Source organism: Cynocephalus volans, chromosome X, assembly GCF_027409185.1.
Source record: "Cynocephalus volans isolate mCynVol1 chromosome X, mCynVol1.pri, whole genome shotgun sequence".
Taxonomy (NCBI): Eukaryota; Metazoa; Chordata; class Mammalia; order Dermoptera; family Cynocephalidae; genus Cynocephalus; species Cynocephalus volans.
The window spans coordinates 71,900,280-71,924,659 of record NC_084478.1 but is presented as its reverse complement, the minus strand read 5'-3'; positions in this window follow the sequence as shown (position 1 = coordinate 71,924,659).

The window sequence follows — 24,380 nt, the reverse complement described above, 5'->3', positions numbered from 1 at the left end:
CTTCCCTTTTAAATTCTGGCTTTATGTCATGTCTTTGCTGCCATAACTCAGCATAGGCTGTTACAAGTAGCCATGCAGCTTCTTTAATGCTTTGCTGCTTAGAAATTTCTTCCGCCAAATACTCTAGTTCACAACTCCTAAGTTCCAACTTCCACAAAGTCCTAGGGCATAGACACAATGCAGCCAAGTTCCCTGCCAGTTCACATTAAGGGTGACCTTTGCCCCAGTTTCCAATAAACTCATTTCCATCTGAGATCTCCTTAGAATGGTCTTTACAGTGCATATATCTATCAGCATTCTGCTCGCCACCATTTAACCAATCTCTAAAACTTTCTCTGGTTTTCTTGTCTTCTAAACTTTCACTAGCATCTAAGCTTTTTCTAGCCTGTTCCTCCAAATTCCTCCAGCCTCTCCTCAACACCCAGTTCCAAAGACATTTCCACATTTTCAAGTATTTGTTATAAGCAACACCCCACTTCTCTGGTACCAATTTTCTGTATTAGTCTGTTTTGTTGTGACAGAATACCTGAGACTGGGTAATTTATAAAGAACAGAGGTTTATTTGTCTTACGATTCTGGGACAGCTGCATCTGGCACGGGACTCAGGCTGCTTCTGCTCATGGCAGAAAGTGGCAGCAGCCAGTGGCAGGTACAAGCAGATCCCATGGCTAGAGGAAGCAAGAGAGAGAGAGAAGGTGCCAGGGTCTTTTAAACAACCAGCCCTCACAGGAACTAACAGAGGGAGACCTCACTCAGGATCCCCACCCCCCAGGGAGAGCATTAATCCATTAATCCCCCCAGGATCTGCCCCCATGATTCAGCTTCCAACACTGCCACATTGGGGATCAGATTTCCATATGAGTTTTGGTGGGGACAACACCTCCAAACTCTATCACCAGCACTAAAAATATATTTGTAGTGGCTGGATTCTCAGAAGTCTAAAGAAAAAAAAATGCACAAATAACTTTTAAACACTAACTGAAAACATGTCAAATGGCCAGAAAGCAAAGAATGACATAGTTCAAAATTTAGCACTGGAAATCCAGAAGCACTTACAATGCTAAAGGGTACAGTTCATAGTAATGCTATAATTATCATAAATCTGTACGTAGTAAATAATACAGTAATAATAATTATTAACATACTACTAATATTAGTGCACTAGTAATAATGTATTACATAAAAGATGCAAAAAGTATAACCTCCAGGAAATGCAAGAAATAAATGCCAGCCTATGGCAGCTCTAGTAGACAAAAATTAAGCAAAAATAATATAATTAATAAAGCTATATCTCATTTTATTATACATCTTTTAGTCAGTCAGTGACTACGGAACATTAAAAATCATTAACCATCACATTAGGCCACAAAGAAAAGTTTAATAAATTCCAAAAAGTAGAATGGATACGGACCACATTCTTTGACCATAATGCAATAAACTTGGATTTCTTAAAACAAAAACAAAACCACAAAACTCCAATAGCTCAGAAAAAAAATTTTAATAGCTCTTGTAAACAACCCTTACATCAACATATAATTAAGCAAAATTTGCAGAAAATGTAGAATAAAAAATTACATAATGAAAATATTGCACCTCAAAACATACAGATATAGCTAAATCTGATCTCAAAGCGAAATTCATAGTTTAAATTATACTATAGAAAATATAATTTAAAAATTTCTTAACTGAAAATACCAAATTAATAGATGAATTGCAACATGTGATAGACAAAGTTCTAACTTCTTTAATTTATAAATCAATAAGAAAAAGACAAAGTGACTAGAAAATGGAAAAAGATATGAAAGGGAAGTTCACAAAAAAGAAAGATAAATAGCCAATAAACATGAAAATATGCTCAATTTAATTCATAATTGAAGAAATTTCTAACCAAACAGTGAGGTACTATTTTCACTTTTCAGATTGATATAAATGTTCAAGTTTTATAATATCTAGTGTTGGCAAGAATATGAGGAAATATGATAATTGACTGTAAGTGGAAGAATAAAATTAAGCAAGCATTTTGGAAGAAGATTGACAGTATTTACCAAAGTTTTAAATTTATGTATATTTTGATCCAGAAATTCTATTGCTAAGAATTTACTTTTTTATTTTTCGCTTTCTAAATTTACTTTTTAAAAAGTAGCTGTGTATATATTTTTAATGGAAAGGTAAACCAAAAATATATAAACGGTTGTCTAAAAAAATAAATAAAGACACAATGGTTTCCTATGGGAGGAGGGAGAGAGGGAAGAAGGTGGAAGAGACCAGGACAGAAGCTAGATTTCTCTGACTATACCATATTAGTATATAAATACAATATTCTAATATAATATAATCATTATATGAGGGGGATCTTCAAAAAGTTCATGGAAAGATTTGTATTATCTTTTAATTCCATTTCTACAAACTTTTTGAAGTATACTGGTATTATAAAATGACATTCTATTTTAAAAATCTTGTCATACCAAAAAGAAGAAAGTTGTAGATTACTGGGGTCATACCAACCAAGTTTAAAAGGTCAAAGATGGGGCAATTTGAACAACAACAAAAACAATAGCTACAATGGATTGAAATACATCAACCAGCCATGAGATTATAATGACACAAGAAAACCTCATGGCCACCTTTGGAAGATGCTTAAGTAACCAACTTACTATTCTGAAAACTTGTAAAGAGAAAGAGAAAAGTGTCTAGATAACTGATGATATTAAAGAATTGTTAATTTTTTGAGATATGATCTTGGTTTATGGCTAACTTGTTCAAAAGAGTTCTTATCACTTACAGCAACATCTTGAGATATTTATTATCCATAAATTATATAATATTTGGGTTGTAGTTCAAAATAACCCAGCAGGGATAGGGAAATGGGTAGAGAATACAGAAGAAACAAGATTGGTGGTGACTTGATAAATGTTGAACTGGGTGATGAACACATGAAGACTTATCACACTGTTCTCTCTACTTTTCTACATGTTTGAAATTTTCCACAACAGAAAAATAATTTTAGGGAAGCAAAAGCTGTCAACGGTAGCCTAGGCCTATATTGAGAGCATGGTACAGGCCCACACTGTCCTAAATTGTTTGTTTTGGTTTAGAAAACAGAAAGTCATGAAGTCTTGTCTGCCTAGGGGAGAAGCAGATTGCTTCACAGATAAGGAGGCGCTTAAGCAATGCCTTTAAAAACTAAGCAAGTTTTGTCCTAGGATTCCTGACAAAGGAGGAAACACATGATAACCTGGAATTCTATGTCATTTCTGAGAGAGCTGCAAAGAGCTTCTGGAAACAGAAGCAAGCAGAAATGTTCTAAATGTTTTCCATATATTAATTCATACTCCCAACAACAACACATGAACTAGGTACTCTTATCCCCATTTTACAGATGAAGAAACTGAGGCACAGAGAGGTTTATAACCTGCCCAGGGTCACACAGTGAGTAAATGGCAGAACTGGGATTGAGACCCAGCTGGATTCAGAGTGGTCAAATTTGTCCCGTCTTTAATCAGTAGAATCATCTTCAAGTTGGCTTCTCCATCTTTTTTTGATGACTTCCGGACTTACTCCATTCTTAGCCTTGCAGGCTTATCTGGTTTGCCCACATGGCTTGAGGCTTTATCAGTTTCCTCTCGGTGGCAGTGTTGCTCCAGAAAGGCCAAGAAGTCTCGCAGTCCCACACCCCACTCCCAAAGATATGGCCTCTCCTCCCGCCCTTTGGGTCTGAAAAAAGTGCCACCGAGCCAGGAAGGCTGCTGGAAGCAGGCTGCCTGCTGCCCCCTTTGCGGAAACCCTGCTCCCTGCTGCTACAGCTTGCTTTCTTTGAATCTAAAATGGTTGAGGTCTAAACTGCAAACTCTCAGCAGACATCACTTCTACAATCCCATTTCTCTTCAACCTAAGCTTTGGGAGTCCGCCCTAGTTCACTCCACGTTAGATCCCTGCAATTTTCCCGTGTTGTCAAGTTGTCCGGTTGAGGAGGCCAGTCCCAGGGGAGTGAGCGAAAGTGCTGGAAGCTGAAGGCCTGGAGGAGGGCATCTGCAGCCACCCAGCCACAAGGTCCAGGACCTCACACACGTTCCATCCTCCAAGTGTCCGCCACCATTTGGTGACCCAGACACTAGGCCCATGCTTCTCAAAGTGGGGTTCCTGGACCGGCAGCACCCGCATCACTGGAAACGTGTTAGAAATGCACATTCTCAGACCCGACTCCAGACCACCAAAACTGTAGGGATGCGGCACAAGTCCTCCAGAGCATTCTTTTTTTCTTTTTTTTCTTTTTTTCTCTTTTTTATAGATTTGTTTTAATTTATTTTTAAATTTAAATTTTATTTTTTATTTTTATTCTTTTTAATTTTATCTTATTTTGTCAATATACAATGTGGTTGATTATTGTGGCCCATTACCAAAACTCCCCTCCCTCCTCCTGTTCCCCCCTCCCTCCCAACAAACTCCTTTCTGTTCGCCAGTTGTATCGACTTCAAGGAATTGTAATTGTTGTCTCTTCTTCCCTCCCCTCCAGTTTATTTGTGTATTTATTTATTTATTTATTTATTTTTAGCTCCCCAAAAGAAGTGAGAACGTGATATTTCTCTTTCTTTGCCTCACTCGTTTCGCTTAATATAATTCTCTCTAGGTCCATCCACATTGTTGCAAATGGCAGTATTTCATTCTTTTTTATAGCAGAGTAGTATTCCATTGTGTAGATATACCACACTTTCCATATCCACTCATCTGATGATGGACGTTTGGGCTGGTTCCAACTCTTAGCTATTGTAAAGAGTGCTGCGATGAACATTGGGGAACAGGTATACCTTCGACTTGATGATTTCCATTCCTCTGGGTATATTCCCAGCAGGGGGATAGCTGAGTCATATGGTAGATCTGTCTGCAATTGTTTGAGGAACCTCCATACCATTTTCCATAGAGGATGGACCATTTTGCAGTCCGACCTACAGTGTATGAGAGTTCCTTTTTCTCCACAACCTCACCAGCATTTATCATTCACAGCCTTTTGGATATTAGCCATCGTAACTGGGGTGAGATGGTATCTCAGTGTGGTTTTGATTTGCATTTCCCGAATGCTGAGTGATGTTGAGCATTTTTTCATATGTCTGTTGGCCATTTGTATATCTTCCTTAGAGAAATGCCTATTTAGCTCTTTTGCCCATTTTTTAATTGGGTTACCTGTTTTTTTGTTGTAAAGTTGTTTGAGTTCCTTGTATATTCTGGATATTAATCCTTTGTCAGATGTATATTTTGCAATTACTTTCTCCCACTCTGTTGGTTGTCTTTTAACTCTGTTAATTGTTTCTTTTGCTGTGCAGAAGCTTTTTAATTTGCTATAATCCCATTTGTTTATTTTTCCTTTGGTTGCCTGTGCTTTTAGAGTCATATTCATGAAGTCTGAGCATAATCCTACTTCCTGGAGTGTTTCCCTATGTTTTCTTTAAGGAGTTTTATTGCTTCAGGATGTGTATTTAATTCTTTAATCCATTTTGAGTTGATTTTGGTATATGGTGAAAAGTATGGGTCTAGTTTTATTCTCCTGCATTTGGATATCCAGTTTTCCCAGCACCATTTGATGAAGAGGCAGTCTCTTTCCCAGTGTGTAGACTTAGAGCCTTTGTCGAAGATCAGATGGCGGTAGGTGTATGGGTTGATTTCTGGATTCTCTATTCTATTCCATTGATCAGTGTGTCTGTTTTTATGCCAGTACCATGCTGTTTTGGTTATTATAGCTTTGTAGTATAGTTTAAAGTCAGGTAGTGTTATGCCTCCAGCTTTATTTATTTATTTATTTATTTTTTGCTCAGAATTGCTTTGGCTATGCCTCGTCTTTTGTTATTCCATATAAATGTCTGGATAGTTTTTTCCATTTCTGAGAAAAATGTCATTGGAATTTTGATGTCGATTGCATTGAATTTGTAGATCATTTTGGGTTGAATGGACATTTTCACTATGTTGATTCTTCCAATCCAAGTGCATGGGGTATCTTTCCATTTTCTTGTGTCCTCTTTAATTTCTCTCAACAGTGGTTTGTAGTTCTCATTACAGAGATTTTTCACATCCTTGGTTAACTCTATTCCTAAGTATTTTATTTTTTTGGTGGCTATTGTAAATGGGCAAGCTTTCTTGATTTCTCTTTCTGCATGTTCAGTATTGGAGAATAGAAATACTACTGATTTTTGTGTGTTGATTTTGTATCATGCAACTTTGCTGAAATCATTTATAAACTCCAAGAATTTTTTTGTAGAGGCTTTAGGCTGTTCGATATATAGGATCATGTCATCTGCAAACAGGGAAAATTTGACTTCATCTTTTCCAATCTGGATGCCCTTTATTTCCTTCTCTTCTCTGATTGCTCTGGCTAGTACTTCCAACACTATGTTGAATAGGAGTGGTGAGAGTGGGCATCCTTGTCTAGTTCCCATTCAGGATGATATTGGCATTGGGTTTAACATATATGGCTTTAATTATGTTGAGATACTTTCCATCTATACCTAACTTGTAGAGAGTCTTTATCATGAATGAGTGTTGAATTTTATCAAATGCTTTTTCAGCATCTGTAGAGACAATCATATGGTCCTTGTGTTTGATTTTATTAATATGGTGTATCACATTTATTGATTTGCATATGTTAAACCAACCTTGCCTCCCTGGGATGAATCCCACTTGATCATGGTGTATAATTTTGCATACGTGTTGCTGTATTCTGTTAGCTAGTATTTTATTGAGGATTTTTGCGTCTGCATTCATCAAGGATATTGGCCTGTAGTTTTCTTTTTTTGTTGTTCTTTACTTGGTTTTGGTATCAGGGTGATGTTTGCTTCATAGAATGAGTTTGGCAGATTTCCCTGTGTTTCAATCTCTTGGAATAGTTTGTAGAGAACTGGGGTCAATTCTTCTTTGAGTGTTTGGTAGAATTCTGCTGTGAACCCATCTAGTCCTGGGCTTTTCTTTGTTGGGAGTCTTCTGATAACAGCTTCAATCTCTTTTATTGTTATTGGTCTGTTCAGATTTTCTACATCATCTTGGCTCAGTTTTGGTAGTTTGTGTGTCCAGAAATTTATCCATTTCCTCCAGATTTTCAAATTTGTTGGCATATGGTTGTTTATAGTAGTCTCTAATGATTCCTTGTATTTCTGAGGTATCAGTTGTAATATCATCTTTTTCATTTCTAATTTTTGTTATCCGGGTCTTCTCTCTTCTTTTTTTAGTTAGCCATGCTAATGGTTTGTCAATTTTATTTATCTTTTCAAAAAACCAACTTTTTGATTCATTGATCTTTTGTATCATTTTTTAGGTTTCAATTTCAGTAAGTTCTGCTCTGATCTTAATGATTTCTTTCCATCAACTAACTTTGGGTTTGGATTATTCTTGTTTTTCTAGTTCTTTAAGGTGAAGTATTAGGTTGTTCACTTGTCATCTTTCCATTCTTCTGAAGTAAGCATTTAATGCGATAAATTTCCCCCTTAGTACTGCTTTTGCAGTATCCCACAGGTTTTGGTATGATGTAGCATTGTTTTCATTGGTTTCAATACATTTTTTGATTTCCTGTTTGATTTCTTCTTGGACCCATATGTCATTAAGTAGAATGCTGTTTAATTTCCATGTGTTTGTATAGTTTCCAGAATTTCATTTGTTATTGATTTCTAATTTTAATCCATTGTGGTCTGAAAAAATACATGGGATAATTCCAATTTTTTTGAATTTGTTGAGACTTGATTTGTGACCTAACACGTGATCTGTCCTGGAGAATGTTCCATGTGCTGATGAGAAGAATGAATATTCTGAGGTTGTTGGATGGAATGTTCTATAGATATCTGCCAAGTCCAATTGGTCTAGAGTGTTATTTAGATCTTGTGTTTCTCTGCTGATTCTTTGCCTAGATGATCTGTCCAATATTGATAGTGGGGTGTTCAGGCCCCCTGCTATTATGGTATTAGTGTCTATTTCCTTCTTTAGGTCTAATAGTGTTTGCTTTATAAATCTGGCTGCTCTGACATTGGGTGTGTATATATTTATGATTGATGTCTTCTTGATGGATGAATCCTTTTATCATTATGCAATGGCCCTCATTATCTCTTTTTATGGTTTTCAATTTAAAGTCTATTTTATCAGATATAAGAATAGCTACTCCAGGGGCTGGCCCGTGGCTCACTTGGGAGAGTGTGGTGCTGATAACACCAAGGCCATGGGTTCAGATCCCTATATAGGGATGGCCAGTTCACTCACTTGGGAGAACATGGTGCTGATAACACCAAGTCAAGGGTTAAGATCCCCTTACCAGTCATCTTTAAAAAAAAATTTAAAAAGCTACTCCAGCTCATTTTTCATTTCTGTTTGCATGGTAAATCTTTTTCCATCCTTTCACCCTTAGTCTATGTGTGTCTTTATAGGTGAGGTCGGTCTCTTGAAGGCAGCATATAGTTGGTTCCTCCTTTTTAATCCAGTCAGCCAGTCTGTGTCTTTTGAGTGGGGAATTTAATCCTTTTACATTAAGAGTTGTTACTGAAAAGTGTTGATTTACTCCTAGCATTTTACTGATTTTTGTTTGGGTGTCTTAAGTGTCTTTTGTTCCTTTCTTTCTGATTTACTGTTTGTCTTCTGTATTTGTTGGTTTCTTGGGTTGTAGATAAACTTTTTTTTTTCTCTTCATTGTTGGCATTTTTATTTTACTAGTGGGTTTTGATTTTTCTTGGGTTTTTGTGGCAGTGGTAGTTATTTTTCAGGTACCAAACCCAGTACTCCCTTGAGAATTTCTTGTAAGGGTGGTCGTGTGGCAGTGAACTCCCACAGTTTTTGTTTGCCTGAGAAATATACGATTTTCCCTTCATTTTGGAAGGATAGCCTTGTAGGGTAAAGTATTCTTGACTGGCAATCTCTGTCTTTTAGTATTTTGAATGTATCATCCCATTCTTTTCTGGCTTTTAGGGTTTCTGATGAAAAGTCTGATGTTAGTCTGATTGGGGCTCCCTTATAGGTGATTTGATGCTTCTCTCTTGCAGCTTTTAAGATTCTCTCTTTGTCTTTGAGTTTTGCCAATTTGACTATAACATGTCTTGGAGAAGACCCTTTTGGGTTGAATACATTTAGGGATCTTTGAACTTCCTGAATCCAAAGATCTGTGTCTTTTCCTATACCTGGGAAGTTTTCTGCCACTATTTTGTTGAATATGTTTTCAATGCAATCTCCTTTTTCCTCCCCTTCAGGAATACCCATGACTTGGATATTGGAGCGCTTAAAGTTGTCTGATACCTCTCTTAGATTTTCTTCAATGTTTTTAATTCTTTTTTCTTTCTTTCTTTCTTTCTTTCTTTCTTTTTTTTTTTTTTTTTTTTGTCTTCCTGTATTATTTCAAACAGCGCATCTTCAAGGTCAGAAGTTCTTTCTTCTGCTTCTGCAAGCCTGCTGGTTAAACTCTCTGTTCTGTTTTTTATTTCATTGAATGAATTCTTCAGCTCGGCAAGCTCTGCTACATTCTTTTTCAGGGCATTGACTTCCTTGTACATTTCTTCTTTCAGGTCCTGTATACTTTTCCTCGTTTCATCATGTTGTCTAGCTGAGTTTTCTTGTATCCAATTTAGTTTCCTTAGAATTGTCACTCAAAATTCCTTGTCAGACATTTCAAGGGCTTCTTGCTCTATAGGATCTAGAGCTTGAGAGTTATTACCCTTTGGTGGCATACTTTCTTGATTTTTCATATTTCTGGTATCTTTCCTTTGGTGTTTACTCACTGTGGCAAGGGATTCATGGTCCACTGGTTCGACACTATTCTCTGGCTAGGATCCTGCCAGGGCTGCCAATTTGGCACGGCTGCCTCAGTGCCTGCTCAGTTTCCCACTGGTGCCCCGGGCACATAGTCTCTGTGGGTCTCTGGCCTCTCTGGGGGGTGCCTCTCTGGTCAGCGCACACTCAACCAGGCTGGGGATGGGGTCCGGTGGTAGTGAGGCCTACCTGCTAGTTCGTGAGTTGGCACTGTGGGGCACGTGGTCTCCATGGGTCTCGGGCCTCTCCAGGGTGGGTGCCTCTCTGGTCGGCGTGCACTTGGCCAGGGGATTCTGATGGATGCTAAAGTTTGAGAACCATTGTGTGTTCGGCCAGGTGCATAGAGTGGGAAGCATCTATTTTGGTGCAAGTCCTCCCAGGATCCATCAGATGATCTCCACCAGTTCACCAGTGTGCACCATAGAATGCTCACATGGAGGGACACACAGCTGTGCACACGCCTGTTCATGCACACGAGTGTTGCTTGTGCATATGTGTTCGTGCACACCACATGTGTGTAATCTGGTCAGATGGGACGGGCAATTTTGTCTTGTGGTTTTTCACTTACTATTGGAACATGAGCCGTTCCCCTACTCCATTAAATAGCCCTCCATTGCTTCCTACTTCCTTTCATTTCCCAAACAGTTTCCTCTTCTCATTAGAAAAGTCATCCATGCAGCTTGCAAGTTCTTCAGAAATGAAGGGATTACATTGTAGAAATACATGGCAAACAGAGGGAGAGATCATAACTAGGGATACAAAGTGGCATGAGGGAAAGGGGGATGGGGATGAAGGTCAGGGATAATTGGGTGGGGGACACGGGGTATAATCACAATTTGTGGTAATGGGCCTGCTGCCATTATGGATCTGGCCATCACATCATGGACACAAATGATGACAATTAGCTTTGTACCCATGAATATTCATAACCAATGAAAAAAATAAAAACATTTAAAAAGAAAAGGCAAACATAAACTCAACATCCAAGGAATAATTTATCATTTCAATGTTTATAGATTTCTAAAGGTCCATGTTGATATTTACATAAATAAACTTATCTTCTGTAATGCCTCCCTCCATCCCCACCCCCACCCAGAGTGGTAATCTACACTTCGCTCACAGCACTCTACATATATACGAGAGACTTACATGGTATATATTACAGGATATGTGTACTCCTTCAGCGCATGGGTCGTGTCTTATTTTGTTTTAGTTATCATACACCAAAACCAACTTTTTCCCTTTTATTGTACAGTTCTATGAATTTTATATATGTATATGTGTGTGTGTGTGTGTGTGTGTATTTTTTTTTCACATGAGCACCACCACAACCAGGATACAGAACAGTTCCATTACCCCAAAAAACCTCCTTCCTGCGATCCCTTCATAGATATGCCCTGCCCCACCTCTACCCACTAAGAACCAATGATCTATTCTCCATCACAATAGTTTCGTTTTCTCAAGAATGCCACATAAATGCAATCACACACTATGTGACCTTTCCAGACAGGCTTTTCTCACTCAACATAATGACATTGAGATTTTGCTCCTTTTTATTGCTGAGTAAGATTCCATTGTATGAATATACCACAGTTGGGTACCCATTTACATATTGATAGATATCTGAATCATTTCCAATTTGGGAGACAATTATGAATAGAGCTGCTATAAACATTCTTGTACAGGTTTTTGTGTGAACATAAGTTTTCATTTCTCTATGGTAAATATCCAGAAATGAAATTGCTGGGTCATAGGGTAAGTATATGTTTAACTATATAAGAAACTGCAAACCATTTCCCAGAGTGGTTGTACAATTTTGCATTCCCACCAGCAATTGTATGAGTATGTTGATCCAATTTGTCCACATCCTTGCCAGCATTTGATATTGTCAGTATTATTTATTTTAGTCACTCTAATTTGTGTATTATCTCATTGTGATTCTCATCTCAATTTCCCTAACGGCTTATGATGTTGAACATCTTTTTATTGTGCTTATTTGCCATCCTTATATCCTGTTTGGTGAAGTATCTATTCAAATATTTTCCCCATTATAAAAATTTGTTTGTTTTCTTACTGTTGAGTTTTGAGGATTCTTTATATATTCTCGATATAAGTCCTTTGTCTGATATGTAATTTACAAATATTTTATCCTAATCTGTAGCTTGTCTTTTGACAGTGTTTTTCACAGCAAAAGTTTTTAATTTTGATGAAGTTGAACTTAATCAATTTTTTTCTATTATAGATCACATATTTGGTGTCACTTCTAAGAACTCTGCCAAACCCCTGGTTACAAAGATTTTCTCCTATGTTTTCTTTTAAAAGTTAGATAGCTTTTTGTTTTTTGTTTTTTTGGTGGCTGGCTAGTAAGGGGATCCAAACCCTTGACCTTGGTGGTTAATAACACCACACTCTAACCAACTGTACTAACCAGCCAGCCCCAAAAGTTAGATAGCTTTAAGTTTTACATTTAGATCTATAATACATTTTTAGTTAATTTTTGTATAAAGTGGGAGTTTTCCACGAAGGTTCATTTTTTTTGCATATGGATGACCAGTTGTTCCAACACCATTTGTTGAAAGGCTATCCTGCTTCCATTGAATTTCTTTTGCAACTCTGTCAAAAAAAAAATGCCGATATTTTTCTATTTCTGAATTCTCTATTCTGTTTCATTAATCTATGTGTCTATCAAGTACCACACTGTCTTGATTATTGTACTTCTACAGTAGGTCTTAAATTTAAGTAGTGTGATTCCTCCAACTTTATTCTTCCTTTTCAAAATTGTTTTAGCTATTCTAGTTTCTCTGTCCTTCCATATAAATTTTAGAATCAGTTTATCTATATTTATGCAAACTCCTGCTGAGATTTTGACTGTTATTGCAGTAAATACTTAGATTAATTTGGAGAGAACTGGCATCTTTCTTATGTTGAGTCTTCCAGTCACATTTATTAAGGTCTTGTTGATTTCTTTCATCAACATCTTATAGTTTACAGCATACAGTATCTATACTTATTTTGTTAAGTTTATAACTAAGTATTTCATTGTGTTAGAACTATTATACTTTTTTTTTTTTTTTTTTTTGGTTTCCAATTCTACATTGTTAGCATATAGAAATGCAATTGATTTTTGTTTGTTGACCTTGCTAAGCTTACTTATTAGTTCTAGGAGTCTTTTGGGGTTTTTGTCCATTCCTTGGGATTTTTTACGTAAACAATCTTGTCTGTGAATAGAGACAGTTTTATTTCTTCCCTTCCAATCTGTATGCCTTTTATCTTATTTTTGCCTTATTTTACTGGCTAAGACTTCCAGTATTATGTTGACTAGAAATGGTGAGAGTGGGCAAGGGTGAAAGCATTCAGGCTTTCACCATTATGATGTTAGCTGGAGTTTTTTTTTGTAAATACCCTTTCTCGGGTTAAGGAAGTTCACTTTTTTTTTTTTTTTGGAGGCTGGTATGGGGATCCAAACTCTTGACTATGGTGTTATCAGCACAATGCTCTAACAAAGTGAGCTAACCAGCCAGCCCTAGGAAGTTCACTTCTATTCTTCGTTTGTGGAATGCTTTTATTTTTTTTTAATAATGAAAAGGTGTTGGATTTTGTCACATGTCTCTTCTGTGACTGCTGAGATGATCATGTGGTTTTCTTATCCTTTATTCCCTTACTATGTTTTGTTACATGCTAGATGAAGCCCAGCCATTTCACTCATTTTGCTTGTGCAAAGAGGGTTTCCAGGTACAGGACAGAGATGCTGATGAGATGGATGGCTCAGGCTACAGTTTTCTTCTTTAATCTTTCCAACCCAACTTTCCTACATCAAACCATGTTCCAAAAAACCTGTTGACAAGTGTCTCCCAGCCCCCAGGTGAGCCACAAAGGTAACTTCTTTAACATCATTGCTCCTTGTGAAGTAGGACTCATTCCTGTTAACAATGGAACTAAATGCCAAGTGTCCTGTAAGAGTCCAGACCACCACCCATGTGAGCCTTGGGGTGAAGTTATGGGAAGCTTCAGCCCCACCTGGATGTCCCAATCAGCCTGAAGGATTGCCTCTGAAGCGAAGATCTTTCTTTTCCCAAGATTCAAAATGGCCCATGGTTTCCTGTGATCTAAATGTCACTTTAGAAGGCGGTGACTTTAGAAGTAATTTCTTTTCTAGGCCCCAAGTCAGCATTATACTGAGATTCAGGTGATTTGAAGGAAAATAAATTTGGGAAAAGCATAATCAAGGAAAGTTGAGTTAAATTATAGGCTTTGTGTCTGCACATTTTTTTGACAAACATGAAATTCATAATCAACTTAAGTAACACCCAGAGGCCTCTAAGTATTTAATGACTAGAAATCAAACCTATTTGTGGTAGATTGCAGAAATGACCCTAAATCTCCAGACCTCCTTGTATCCATGCCCCTGTGCAATGTGACTTTACAGCTCCTCCCATCAAGAGTTGGAGTCCATTTCTCCACCCCTTGAATCTAAGCTGGCCTTAGGACTTGCTTCGGCCAATGGGACAGTAGCACATGTGATAGGAGCAAGGACCTGAAAAGTACATACATATGCTGCTCTTGGGAACCATAAGCTTAGGCTAGTCTGCTGGAGCGGAGGGGAGCCAGCCCAGTGGAGGCCCTTCTTAGACCCACCAGCCTGCCACCTGCCAGACAGGTGAGACAGGCCATCCTGTCCCCTCCAGCCCCAACAGAGCTGGCTCCCACTAGAAGAATCACCCAGCTGACCCACAGAGTCATGAAAAATAACTGATGTTTATTATCTTAAGTCACTAAGTTTTGGCTGTTTCTTATGCAGCAAAAGCCAGCTAATATATAATTCTTAAAATGATTTATATAATACCAACATAAAAATGAGAAAAGATCTTTTAAGTAACCCCTTGCTACTGTTCAAGCATCATCAAAAAATGGCTTTGCATAGAGTTTCTTATTTGAAGTGAAGAAAAGTTGTTATTAGTTTCAGGAACAAGGTAAGGATGTCTGCCCTTGCTGTTTCTAGTCAACACTGTACTAGAGGGTCTAGCCAGTGCCCACAACCCTGCCCCTGCCAAAACAAAAAAAGGAATTAAAGGCATGCACATTGGAAAAGAAGAAGTAAAATTATCTTTCATCATAGACAACATGATCGTATATGTGAAAAAATCTTATCCTAAAGAATCCACAAAAATAAATACTAGAACTAATAAGTGAGTTTAACAACATTTCAGGATATAAGATCAACATACAAAAATCAATTGTATTTCTGGGACTGGCCGATTAGCACAGTTGGTTAGAGCATGGTGTCATAACACCAAAGTGAAGGGTTCCAAGACCCGCTCTGTCCAGCCACAAAAAAAAAAAAAAAATTCAATTGTATTTCTATAGACAGCCATGTACTGCTTAACAATGGTGACACATTCTGAGAAATGTCATTATGGGATTTTGTTGTGTGAACATCATAAAGTACATTTACACAACCTACATGGTAGAGCCTACTATACACCTAGGCTATATGGTATAGCCTGTGGCTCCTACATGAGTAATGCATTTCCCTATGATGTTACCATGGCTACAATGTCACTAGGCAATAGGAATTTTTTGGCTCCATTATAATCTTGTGGGACCACTGTGGTATACGCGGTCCTGTCATGGACCAAAACATTGTTCTGGGGCTGGCCCGTGGCTCACTTGGGAGAGCGTGGGGCTGACAACACCAAATCAAGGGTTAACATCCCCTTTCCGATCATCTTTAAAAAAAAAAACACATTGTTCTGTGGTATATGACTGTATTAGCAACACAGAATCCCAAAGTAAAATTAAGAGAACAATTGCAATCATCACATATTGCACACAGGTGCTAATGGTCAAATCTGCACCCCATAAATGTATATAATCAATAATGTTTCAATTATAAAATAAATTTTTAAAAAAGAGAACAATTCCATTCACAGTTATATTCAGAGGAATAAAATACTTAGGAATAAATTTAACAAAAGAAGTGCAAGATTCCTGCCTGCATTAAAAACTTAAAACATTGCTGAGAGAAATTAAAGAAGATCTAAATATTATTAGAAATTATTCATGTTCATGGAAAAGACTCAATATTGTTATAATGGCAATTCTCTCAGAATTGATCTTCAAATCCAAAGCAATCCCTAAGAAAATGCCAGTAGGCTTTCCTGTAGAAATTGACAAGCTGAACCTAAAATTTACATGGAAATGCAAAGGACCTAGAATAGCCAAAACAATTTTGAAAAAGAACAAAGGTAGAAGATTCATACTACCCAATTTCAAATTTTACTATAAACTACAGTAATCAAGACAGCATGGTATGGGCATAAAGATAGGCATATAGATCAGTGAAATCGAATTGAGAGTTTAGAAATAAACCCTACATTTATGGTAAATTGATTTTGGCAAACATACTAAGATAATTTAATGTGTAAATCTCAGTATTTTCAACAAATGGTGCTGGGACAATTAGATATCCATTGCTATGAATTGAATGTGCCCTAAAATTCATTGAAACTTAACCCCCGTTGTAACAGTGTTAAGAGGTTGAGAAATCCAATTATGGTATTTGAAAGGTGGGGCTTTTAAGAGGTGATTAGATTGTGAGGACTGTGCCCTCGTGAATGGATTGACCCATTCATGGAGTAACAGATGTGGTTCTGATGGCTTTATAAGGAGGGTAAGTGAGAAGGTTAGCTCACTCTTGTTCATGCCATTTTCTCTCATGATGCGATACCCTGATTTGCTGTAGAGAGTCACCACGCAGAAGAAGGCTCTCACCAGATGTACCCCCTGCACTGTGTACTTCCAGTCTCCAGAACTGTAAGACATAAATTTCATTTCTTTAAAAATTACCCTGTTCCAGGTATTCTATTATAAGCAACAGAAACAGACTAATACATCCATATACAAAAAAGAAACTTAGACTTATCTCACACCATACACAAAATCTAACTCAAAATGGATCATAGATCTGTACATAAAACTATAAAATATTTGAGGGCAGGCCTGTGGCTCACTCAGGAGAGTGCGTTGCTGATAACACCAAGGCCATTGGTTCAGATCCTATATAGGGATGGCCAGTTCACTCACTGGCTGAGTGTGGTGCTGACAACACCAAGCCAAGGGTTAAGATCCCCTTACTGGTCCTCTTTAAAAAACAAAACAAAACAAAACAAAAACTATAAAACATTTGAAAGAAAGCATAGGCAAAAATCTTTGTAATCTTGGGTTACACAGAGGTCTTTGAAAAGACACCAAAGAACCGATAAAAGAAACAAGTTAATAAATTGGACTTCATTAAAATTAAAAACATTTAGGGACTCAAGGGTGGTTCAACATACTCAAATCAATAAATGTGATACACCATATTAATGAAATCAAACACAAGGACCATATGGTCATCTCTATAGATGCTGAAAAAGCATTTGATAAAATTCAACACTCATTCATGACAAAGACCCTCTATAAGTTAGGTATAGAGGGAAATTATCTCAACATAATTAAAGCTATATATGATAAACCCACTGCCAATATCATCCTGAATGGGGAAAAGCTGAAAGCTATTCCTTTAAGAACAGGAACTAGACAAGGATGCCCACTCTCACCACTCCTATTCAACATAGTGTTGGAAGTACTAGCCAGAGCAATCAGAGAAGAGAAGGAAATAAAGGGCATCCAGATTGGAAAAGATGAAGTCAAAATGTCCCTGTTTGCAGATGACCTGATCCTATATATAGACAGCCTAAAGCCTGTACAAAAAAACTCTTGGAGTTGATAAAGGCTTTCAGCAAAGTAGCAAGATACAATATCAACACACAAAAATCAGTAGCATTTTTATTCTCCAATAGTGAACATGCATAAAGAGGAATCAAGAAAGCTTGCCCATTTACAATAGCCACCAAAAAATAAAATACTTAGGAACAGAGTTAACCAAGGATGTGAAAAATCTCTATAATGAGAACTACAAACCACTACTGAGAGAAATTAGAGAGGATAAAAGAAGATGGAAAGATATCCCCTGCTCCTGGATTGGAAGAATCAACATAGTGAAAATGTCCATTCAACCCAAAATGATATACAAATTCAATGCAATCAACATCAAACTTCCAATGACATTTTTCTCAGAAATGGAAAAAACTATCCAGACATTTATATGGAATAATAAAAGACCACTCATAGCCAAAGCAATTCTGAGCAAAAAATAAATAAATAAATAAAGCTGGAGGCATAACACTACCTGACTTTAAACTATACTACAAAGCTATAATAACCAAAACAGCATGGTGCTGGCATAAAAACAGACACAATGATCAATGGAATAGAATAGAGAATCCAGAAATCAACCCATACACCTACCGCCATCTGATCTTCAACAAAGGCTCTAAGTCTACACACTGGGAAAGAGACTGCCTCTTCATCAAATGGTGCTGGGAAAACTGGATATCCAAATGCAGGAGAATAAAACTAGACCCATACCTTTCACCATATACCAAAATCAACTCAAAATGGATTAAAGAATTAAATACACATCCTGAAGCAATAAAACTCCTTAAAGAAAACATAGGGAAACACTCCAGGAAGTAGGATTATGCTCAGACTTCATGAATATGACTCTAAAAGCACAGGCAACCAAAGGAAAAATAAACAAATGGGATTATAGCAAATTAAAAAGCTTCTGCACAGCAAAAGAAACAATTAACAGAGTTAAAAGACAACCAACAGAGTGGGAGAAAGTAATTGCAAAATATACATCTGACAAAGGATTAATATCCAGAATATACAAGGAACTCAAACAATTTACAAGAAAAAAACAAGTAACCCAATTAAAAAATGGGCAAAAGAGCTAAATAGGCATTTCTCTAAGGAAGATATACAAATGGCCAACAGACATATGAAAAAATGCTCAACATCACTCAGCATCCGGGAAATGCAAATCAAAACCACACTGAGATACCATCTAACCCCAGTTAGGATGGCTAAAATCCAAAAGACTCTGAACGATAAATGCTGGCGAGGTTGCAGAGAAAAAGGAACTCTCATACATTGTTGGTGGGACTGCAAAATGGTGCAGCCTCTATGGAAAATGGTATGGAGGTTCCTCAAACAATTGCAGATAGATCTACCATGTGACCCAGCTATCCCACTGCTGAGAATATACCCAGAGGAATGGAAATCATCAAGTCGAAGGTATACCTGTTTCCCAATGTTCATCGCAGCACTCTTTACAATAGCCAAGAGTTGGAACCAGCCCAAATGTCCATCATCAGATGAGTGGATACGGAAAATGTGGTACATCTACACAATGGAATACTACTCAGCTATAAAAACGAATTAAATACTGCCATTTGCAACAACATGGATGGACCTTGAGAGAATTATATTAAGTGAAACAAGTCAGGCACAGAAAGAGAAATACCACATGTTCTCACTTATTGGTGGGAGCTAAAAATTAATATATAAATTCACACACACACACACACACACACACACACACACACACACACACACAAAACCGGGGGGGGGAGAAGATATAACAACCACAATTACTTGAAGTTGATAGGACAAGCAAACAGAAAGGACTTTGTTGGGGGGGAGGGGGGAGGGAGAAGGGAGGGAGGTTTTGGTGATGGGGAGCAATAATCAGCCACAATGTATATCGACAAAATAAAATTAAAAAAAAAAAAAAAAAAAGCACAATAAGATGCCACTACACACCATTAAGAATGACTATAACCAAAAAGACAGATGATATCAAGTGCTGGCAAGGATGTGGAGAAATTGGAATCTTCATACATTGCTGGTGGGAATTTAAAATGGTACAGCCATTTTGAAAAGGAGTTTGTCAGGTTTCTTGAAAACTTATTCATAAACTACTGATGGAGTTTGGATGTGTTGTCCCCTCCAAAACTCATGTGGAAATTTGATCTTCAATGTGGCAGTGCTGGAAACTGATTGAGTCATGGGGGCGGATCCCTCATGAATGGATTAATGCTCTCCCTGTGGGGGGAATTAATGAATGAGTTCTTGCTCTATTAGTTCCCCCAAGAGCTTGTTGTTGATAGGACCCTGACACCTTCTCTCTCTTGCTTCTTCTCGCCATGTGATCTGCTTGTACCCACCGGCTACCTGCCACTTTCCACCATGAGTAGAAGCAGCCTGAGGCCCATGCCAGACGCAGCTGTCCCAGAATCGTAAGCCAAATAAACCTCTCTTCTTTATAAATTACCCAGTCTCAGATAGTTCTGTTATAGCAACACAAAACGGACTAAAACAGCTACCAATATGACCTGGTAATTTTACTCCTAGGTATCTACACAAGCGAATAAAAACATGTCCACAAAAAACCTGCATGTAAATATTCATTATCCATATATATTGAATGCAGCATTATTCATAACAACCAAAATTTAGAAATTATGCAAATGTCCATTACTGGTGAATGGATAAACAAAATGTGATATAGCTATACAGTAGAGTACTATCAGCAAAAAAAAGAACAAAATACTGATACATGGTACCACATTGATGAACCTCAAAAACATTATGCTAAGTGGAAGAAGTCAGATACAAAAGACCACATATTGTATGGTTCCACTTATATGAAATGTATAGAAAAGGCAAAACTATAGGAACAGAAAAGTCAGTGGTTACCTGGGTCGATAGGGTAGGGAGTGGGGAGTGACTACAAGTGGGCTTGAGGGAAATTCTGAAGGTGATGGAAATGTTCTAAAACTGGATTGTGATGATGGTTGTACAACTCTATAAGTTTACTAAAAATCATTGAATTGACAATGGGTGAATTACAATGGGTGAATTTTATGTTATGCAAATTATACCTTGAAAAAAGCTATTAAAAATGTGCCCAGGGGTTTTTCAATACTGATTCAATCTCCTTATTCATTATTGGTCTGTTCAAATTTTCTATTTCTTCATGATCAGATGGCTTCACTGGTGAATTCCACCGAACATTAAAGAATAATTAACATCGACCCTTCTTAAATTCCTTTTTAAAAATGAAGAGGGAACACTTCCAAACTCATTTTACTAGGACAGCATTACCCTGAAACCAAAGTCAGATAGAGAAACTACTAGAAAAGAAAACTATAGCCAATATCCCTGATGAACATAGATGCAAAAATTCTAAACAAAATACTAGCAAACTGAATTCAACAGTACATTAAAAGGATCATACACCATGACCAAATAGGATTAATCCCTGGGATGCAAGGATGGCTTAACATATGCGAATCAATAAGTGTGATGCACCACATTAACAGATTGAAGGATAAAAATCATCTCAAAAGACGCAGATAAAGTGTTTGACAAAATTCAACATCCTTTCATGATAAAAACTCTAAACAAGCTAGGTATAGAAGAAATGTGCCTCAACATAATAAAGGCCACATATGACAAGCCCACAGATAATATCATACTCAATGGTGAAAACTGAAAGCTTTTCCTCTAAGATCAGGAACAAGGTAAGAATGCCCACTCTCACCACTTCTATTCAACATAGTACCAGAAGTCCTAGCCAGAACAATTAGGCAAGAAAAAGAAATAAAAAGCATCCAAATTGGAAAGGAAGAAATACAATTATCTCTGTTTTCAGAAGATACAATCTTAATATCTAGAAAACTCTAAACACTTCACAAAATAAATGTTAGAACTAATAAACAAATTCAGTAAAATTGTAGGATACAAAATCAACATACAAAAATCAGTTCCATTTCTATACACTGACAATGAACTATCTGGAAAGGAAATCAAGAAAACAATTCTATTTGCAATAACATCAAAAAGAATAAAACACTTAAAAATAAATTTAACCAAAGAGAAATCTTGAGAAAGAAGAACGAAGCTAGAGGCATCAAACTTTCTGATTTCAAAATACATTACAAAGCTACACTAATTAAAACAGTATGGTACTGGCATAAAAACAGACAGACGTATAAACCAGTGGAACAGAATAAAGAGCCCAGAAATAAATCCACACATATATGGTCAACTGATCTTCAACAAAGATGCCAAGAACACACAATGGGGAAAAGACAGTCTTTCAACAAATGGTGTTGGGAAAACTATATATCCACATGCAAAGGAATAAAATTGGACCCTTATTGTACATCATACACAAAAATATATTCAAAATGGGTGAAAAATTTAAATGTAAGACCTAAAACTGTAAAACTCCTAGAAGAAAATGTAATGGAAAGCTTCATGATATTGGTTTAGGCAATGAATTCTTGAATATGACACCAAAAGCACAGGCAACAAAAGCCTGTGAGACAAGTGGGACTACATCAAACTAAAAAGTTTCTGTACCAGCAAAAGAAATAATTAACAGAGTGAAAAGGCAACCTCCAGAATAGAAGAAAATATTCGCAAACCATATATCTGATAAGGGGTTAATATCCAAAATATATAAGGAATTTCTACAACTCAATAGCAAAAAAGCCCAAACAACCAGATTTTTTTAAACAGGTGAAGGACTTGAATAGACATTTCTCCAAAGAAGACATACAAATGCCAATTATTTAAAAGGTGCTCGACATCACTAACAATTTAAAAAATGCAAATCAAAATCACAATATCATCTCATACCTTTGGGGTGGCTACTTTTCTTTTTTTAATCTAACAGATATTGGAGAGGATGTGGAGAAACTGAAACCCTTGTACATTGCTGATGGGCATATAAAATGGTGCAGCTGATACGGAAAACCATATGGAAGTTTCTCAAAACATTAAAAATAGAATTACATATGGTCCAGCAATCCCACTTCTGGGTATATACCCAAAGGAAATGAAATCAGGATCTTGGAGAGATGTCTGCTCTCCTGTATTCACTGCAACAGTGTTCACAATAGCCAAGAAAGGGAAACAACCGAAATGTCTGTCGATGGATGAATGGGTAAGAAAATGTTGTATGTACATACAATGGAACGTATTATATTGCAGCCTTAAAAAAGAAGGAAATCCTGCCATATGCAGCAACATGAATGAATCTGGAGGACATTATGTTAATTGAAGTAATCCAGGCACAGAAAGACCAACACTGCATGATTCCACTTACAAGGTATCTACAGCAGTCAAACTCATAGAAACAGAAAGAAGAATGGCGGTTGCCTGAAAAGAGAGGGAAATGAATTGTTGTTCAACGGGTGTAAAGTTACACTTATGTAAGTTCTAGATCTGCTGTACAACTTTGTTCCTGTAGCTAACAATATGATATTGTGCACTTAAAATTTTGGTAACAGGGTAGATCTCATGTTAAGTGTTCTCACCACAATGAAAAAGAAAGAAGGTGGGAGGGGTGGGGAGAAAGTAGGGAAGGAAGAAAGGAAAGAAAGAAACCATGCCCAGAAGCAGGAGAGATGGACAGGCTTTATCTTGCACCAGCAGCCACACCAGCGCCAACCACAGTTGTGCCTGGAAGAAAAGCCCAGCGCTTCGTCCTTAGGCCACAGATGAGAAACTGGGTAGGGCATTCTGCTGCCACCTCCTTTTTCCCAACCAAAGGTTGACTTCCTCAAGGACCTGCTATTAGACTTCTAAGAAACTTTTCTAGGAGTCTTCACAGGGAAATGTCTCATTTTCTTGGCTTGCAATCGGACTTTCCCGGGCGTCCACTAGGGGTCGTGGTTCCTCCGCTATCTCCCTGTTATTCCCCGAATCATCACCATAACTAGTGAGGTGCAGCTGCGTGGATTTCTTAAACCAAGAAGGGATCGATGGCAAGTGCTGCTGGGCCTTGATGCCACAACAAATACCTTTTCTTTGCTCCTGTAAAGAAATTCCCATCTCCCTCAAAAGGTCTTCCAAAGTTTGACCAATACCTGTGTCTTACATCCCTTCAGCAAATGTCTCATCTTCTAGCATCTGGAAAGCTGGAAGTCTCCCTACCTTCTTCTCTCCCTGCTGCTTGGTCTTTGACATCTTCACACCCATTCTTGCTTCCTTCTCTGAAGCTCCAGAGGATGGTGCAGCTTAATTCTGAGACTGTGTTCTTCCTGCTTTCTTTTGCAATGTGAAAACAATGTTCTTTCTTTTATAAAATGATGGCAAGAATAGTTGAGGCTTTGTTAGTTTGCTTATGTCCTATCTTGGCAAGATTAAAGTTGGCAAACCTGCCACACATGATTGTTGTTTGTGGGGGATAGGGGTGGGACTACTGTCCATATTATGTATTTAAATTTTCTTACAATTCCCTACATCTTACTGGCACCCTCAAAATAAAATAAAATAAAATAAAATTTCTTACAATTCCAATATTTATGTAATATTGTGTATTAATAATTTGTAATAAAGTCACCAATGTTCTCCATATTGTATCTAAAAATGGCAACTTTGGCAAAAGGGTGGATCCTCAAAAACAACAATATGAAAAAAGAGAATTATAGCTCAAGGTTGGGTCCTGTGCCACGCACTGCCTGAAAAAAGCAATCTCTGAGGGATGAGGTGAGGAAGAGACAGGGAGCTGGGGGCCCAGGGTGTTCTGAGGTGGCAGAATCTCCAGCCACTAGGAGCTAAGAGGAAGTCCAAGAAATTGGATGTCCTGTGTTTGATTTTAGATTTCCTGCTGCGTGACCTGGACTTGTCATCTTTCTCCCTTGGCCCCACAAAAACAT